Source organism: Leiobunum rupestre, chromosome 3 (assembly GCF_980474605.1).
Source record: "Leiobunum rupestre chromosome 3, qqLeiRupe1.1.hap1, whole genome shotgun sequence".
Taxonomy (NCBI): Eukaryota; Metazoa; Arthropoda; class Arachnida; order Opiliones; family Sclerosomatidae; genus Leiobunum; species Leiobunum rupestre.
In genome coordinates this window covers 73,621,249-73,627,248 of record NC_143386.1, presented here as the reverse complement: position 1 = coordinate 73,627,248, position 6,000 = coordinate 73,621,249, and positions in this window count along the sequence as shown.

The window sequence follows — 6,000 nt, the reverse complement described above, 5'->3', positions numbered from 1 at the left end:
TGGGACGAGTTTTCAACTTCTTTAGAATAGTTTTCCATATTATCTTCTATGGTTATATCTCTACAAGTGACATGTAATTATTATGAAAATTTTGTGATATACCAAATCTTTGCTGCTGAACCAATTCATTCATAAAAACTTTATACTCTTCCTAGAAAGAAGGCATAATCGAATTATCTCTAGAAATTTAAGTTACTAAAAACTTAAAAAGGCTTAAGTTAAGAAACCAATTTCATTTAATATTTCGTAACTATCCAATTTCATATTTATTTATTCTTATCTAGCTGACTTTCTTCCCCACTAATTCACGTTTTGATTGGAGTATTATTATACTAGATGGTAAATTTAGCGTTGGAATCCAGTCCTTGGGCTCCGAAAATGTCTGCTACAAACCCTCAAACTCGGCGTTGGGCTCCAATTTTTTCTGTGTTTTTTTCTTGCCTAAAGGCGAGTTATCTTCTTTGGAAAGCGATTAAATATAATTAATTGAGCTCCATAAATACTTTTACAACCAAAGATACTGCATCAAACCATATTTAATTTAATAACTTGTGTTTCGAAGTTACCCCTGAATTTTCCCCATACAAAATAGCTGGCGCGATTTCAAATATGGCGTCTAAAAGAAACAAGAATATGTTTGGCGCATGCTCACGTCCCTTCCCCTTTTCCGCCCCATTTTCTGGCCAAAAAGGAGTATTAATGACTGCGTTAGGAATCGTAGATATCCAAATATCCACACCAAAATATTACCAAGAAGCAAAAACCTTACCATCAACAAGGCACAGAGAGCCACATGACTAAACGGCAGCTCTTATATCAAAAATGGTTAAATAAACGCCTATGCGTTATTACAACTATATTTAAGACGATAAAAAAACCCGTAAATAAATAACAAAAAACTAACAAAGTGGACCACCCACAGGTTCTACCCTTTAACCCTCTTATCTTTGCTGACTGCGCTAAAACAAGATTTGACCTTTAAAATTTCACAAGTAAAAAATGTAGACTTTAACAAGTTGGCAAGCCAAAATATACCTCTCCTCGGAAGAATTGTCCCTAGTGGTATTAATTTCTCGAGATAACCCTTAAAGATATATCTCCGCAATTTAGAGTTATTTGTTAAAAATATTAACCCATTTCTATCCCGCCCGGTATAAAATTTTAATTATAATTAAAATAATTGAGACGAAACGACCAATTTTAATTTATTCAGAATATCATAAGTTAAGTAGTTACAACAGTAAGTTAGACGTACTATAACAATGCGCAATTGAATTAAACCCTTTTACAGAACAAGTTTATCAGTTAAATATAATACGAAGCAAATTTTAATGAAAGAAATATCTACAGAGGCTTTTTGGAATTACTCGCTTACGAAATACTTGCCGCATCTTTAACGCTCATTTTATTTCAACACTCGCCCTTGATGAAGATACCGTAGATATCTGGTAGTGGACGACTCGTTCACTTCCTGTTGACGTTGTGACGCATACCACATGAAAAAGACCAATGCCGTCCAATTTCCAATATCATATAATGACTCGCACACCCAAGAAATCATTGACTGCGTTAGAAATCGTAGATATCCAAATATCTACACCAAATGTATTTACAAGAAGCAAAAACCTTACCATCAACAAAGCACAGAGAGCCACTTGACTAACCGCCAGCTCTTAAAGCAATTAACGTTAAATTATCTCCTTTGAATTAACAGAACTATATATAGGTCGTTAAGAAAGTGGACCACCCACAGGGTCTACCCTTTAACCCTCTTATCTCGGCTGACTGCGCTAAAACAAGATTTAACCTTTAAAAAATACCAGATTAGGCCTTCATAAATTCATTAATAAAAAAAGACTTTATTACCTATTATGCTTACGATGCCTGTCTTAATTTCAGTGAATCTAAGCAGCTATCGGTGGTTCTGTGGTAGAGCGCTCGACTGCCAAGCCGAATGGTCTGGGTTCGAAACCTGGGTGGCGCATTTGTTTTTAATCAATAGAGAAACGCTAAATTAGAATTTCTTCGATGCAATAATTTCAATTTCAATTCTATTTCAATTAAACCAAAATTTCGTACTCTATTAAATACGCTTCCGATAAAGCTGAAGGTCTAATTTTCAATAAGGCGTAACAAGTGTCGGTGGTTCTGTGGTAGAACGTCCGCCTGTCAATCAGGAGGTCTCGGGTTCAAATCCCGCCCGATGCGATCGCAAATTGATACTAAGACGAATACCGTGTACAACTGGTGGAAACCCTGCCATTGGACGTTGAGAGGTAGCATTACACTCAGCACTCGGTCCGTCCCAAAGTCATTAAGAAGAGGTTGGAGAGAAAACGCCCATATAAACATCACAGACTCAACATGCACAACCATCAGAACACAAACACAACAAATTCAACACTCACAACCTACGCATAAACATTACAAAAACGTAATACACCAAACCGTCACGACGGTGAGCGAAAAAACACCATCCAAACCAAACCGCAAATGCATCCGTTAACGCTCACCGTCACACGGTGGTTTTGCCAACCCTTTGAGAAACTGCGTACGCAGTGATTACACTTTGCACCGATAATGCGAACGCGTTCGCAGTCCTGACAGACCCACAGACCCACCCACAGACCCACCCACAGACAGACCCACAGACAGACCCACAGACAGACACGGTCGTTGTATAACCCCTCCTAGGGGACTTTGTCCCCTCGGAGAGGTAAAAACCATTAATATACTCTTCTGCTAAGCTGAGTTTATAATTTTCTAAGACGCGTTATATGCACAGGTGGTTCTGTGGTAGAACATTCGCCTGTCATATAGAAGGGCTCGGGTTTGAATCCCGGGTGGCACGTTCTTTTTAATCAACAGAGAAGACGTTACATTCGATGCAATAATTTAAATGGAACACGAAATTTCGTTCTATTTTAAAAACGGAAATTTAATGCTCTGTTAATTTGTAATAAACGATTCCGCTTAAGCTGAGCTTATAATTTTCTTTGAACCGTAACATGGATCGGTGGTTCTGTGGTAGAACACTCACCTGTCATGCAGGAGGGCTCGGGTTCGAATCCCGCCCGATGCGATCGCAAAATTGATACTAAGACGAATACCGTAAACAATTAGTGGAAACCCTGCCATTTGGACGTTGAGACGTTTATCGTAACCCACAGCACTCGGTCCGTCCCAAAAGTCAGTATGAAGAAGTTGGAGAGCCAAACCACCATATATACAAAACGCATACACAACAAAATCATCACCCACATCCGCCATAACGCAAACTCAACATTCCCGCACTACATATAAACATTACAATAATAACATTCCCAATGAAACTAAGTTGAAACCATTACGACGGTGAGCGTTAACGAAAATAAACAACCGCGTTTTGGACTTTGCCCTCGGTAACGCGTTCGCAGACCACAGACGCACACACACACAGACGGACAGACACGACGATTGTATAACCCCTCCAACAAAGTACCCTCGGAGAGGTAATAAAAAGTATATTTAAACGAAACGGTAGGGAATGAAGTGCAGCTAAACAATACAGAAATATTTAAACTATATTCAAAATTAGTAGAAAACCAAATTCACGAGAAGTTTTTACTATTATTTTTAGATTATCTTCTAAACGCTATCAAAGATATTCAATCAGGAGTTAAAGGGATCCCTCACTCACAACAGGGTCACAAAAAACTGGTTTTGAAGCGCACTGCAAGTCTGGATTTTATGTTACCCCTATGCCTCCCCCTGTTGTGAGTTATGGATCCCTTTAAGCCTAGTCATTTAAAATCTGCTGTAGAGGAACGCCCAGCTCCAATTCCGGATTTACTTCATTCTACAATAATAGTTTTAAGTTTAACAGCGTAAAAATACTCACAGTTTTTGGTTTAGCTTTTTGTTCATCATTATTGTCTGCCTTATTATAAATAATGTAGCACTGGGTCAAAGCATTAGTTTTCAAAACAGAAGACCTTTTTTGGTTATTGTTATTAAACGTGATAGCGCATTTAGGGCAAGGCTTAATTAATGGGTGTTTCCAAATTAAGGCCACCAAATGGGTTTTGGTTTTCTTCTTGTAATTTATCTTTATCCCCCAGGTAGAGATGACAATGAGTAGTTTTACTTTCCTTTTCTTTACTAATCACAGGAGTTATATTAAAATTTTGAGACATTGTAATAAATTTACTCAAGAAAGTAAGGAACAGCTTTAGCTAGACCGCCGCAATTAACCGAGAGCTGAAACTTTCGAGGCTACTTCCGATAAAAACAATCGACCTCCACGCTGACTAGAGGAGTTCTGACCCGGAGTTCTTTCTAAATTTAAAATTCTCCATACGAGTTATATAATAATATGGGACCTTATGGTGGGATCAAACTTATATTAGCCCAGGACAGATAGACTAAAAAAGGGCTTGACCCGGAACATTTTCCCATAAAGATGAAAATTGGTACATAGGTAGTTTTTGACCCAAAAAAAAAATATACTAAAAGTCCCCACCTCTAGAGCGTGAGCTTCCGACGCCATCTTTGAAAATGGCCGCCAAGCACGCCTGACGTCATAAATTTAATGAAAGTGTCCAAAAATGTTAAAAATTGGTACATTATACATTTAGGGCTTTCTGAATTGTATTGTAATTTTGTTTTTGGTTTACAACCGTTATTTTTGCCGCCATCTTGGAAAATGGCAGCCAAAAAGGTTTTCCACGTAACTTTCCACTATATGTTTCAATATGATTGAAAATTGGTATAGTTCGTTTGCGGCTGTGTGAACATAATTACAAAATCTTGTGGATCTGCGTCCATTATTTCGTTCACCATATTGGAAAATGGCGGACTGCAATGCTGAATTTGGCCTTCAAAATTGTATGATATAGTCCGATTGTTTTCAAATTTGGTATATTTTCTGTTTAGGACGCTGAGAACACTATTACAAAATCTTAAAGGTATCTGGCGGTTACTTCGTCCGCCATCTTGGAAAATGGCCGTCTGGTAAATACTCACTTTGTTGATAGCATTTTTACAACTATTTCGAATCGCTTTAGGGTTAGATTGTTACCTTTTAAAATACGGAAAATGAAAACCGGTGATACAAATGTATATGTATATATAAATAATATAACACATTAAATAATAATAATATAACACATTTAATTAGGAAATTCCCAAAACTATTTAAATATTCTTAAAATACTCAATTAAATATTTATCAGTTACTGCAGCTCGTACAGTCCTAATCCCAAATAATAATAAATGTCGTTGCCCATCTCTATAGGCCTAGCAAGACATTTTGAAATTAAAACACACCAGTTTATTTATGTAGATATTAAAATTTAAAATCTAGTAGTCGTTACATGTACATGATTAATATTTTGCTAACTAACCATTCTGGTGGAAGTAACCGTTTTCTGATTACTTATATAATCAGCTAGGCTAATACCCAAGGCACCACCCTAGGCCTAAGTCATCAAGCGACTTTTGAAGCCCTTAATTACCACTTTACGATAGAGCGTTTGCCTTTAAAACACGTACACACACATTCACACTCATTTCGTGTAACTGTAGAACGACTTTCCTTAAAAACTGCGATTGCAAAAGATCTGGTCTCATTTGTTCTGCAATGTGTGGTATGAGCTGAAGTAACCCTTAGATATATTTGATTGAAGAAGACGACAAGATTTATAATTTGCGATTTGTAAATATTAGGAAGTAGCTGGGGAGCCCGACCTTTGACCGGGTTCCACATAGTTGCATTGATCGTATAATTCGTAAAGCCATAAATTTAATAACTGATATATTAAAGGTTTTGTATCTCCAAAAATAACTGTGTACCACTATAAGAAACACAGTTTATCCTTTAGAACCGATTTATTAGATTGTATAACGCCTATACTCTAAAATTTCGAAGTACTCCTATAGACTCCTCTATGAAACCTTTTAGACTGCTTTAGAACTCGTACTCATATCAGTAACCTAGCTGATCCCTGTAACGTCGTGTAC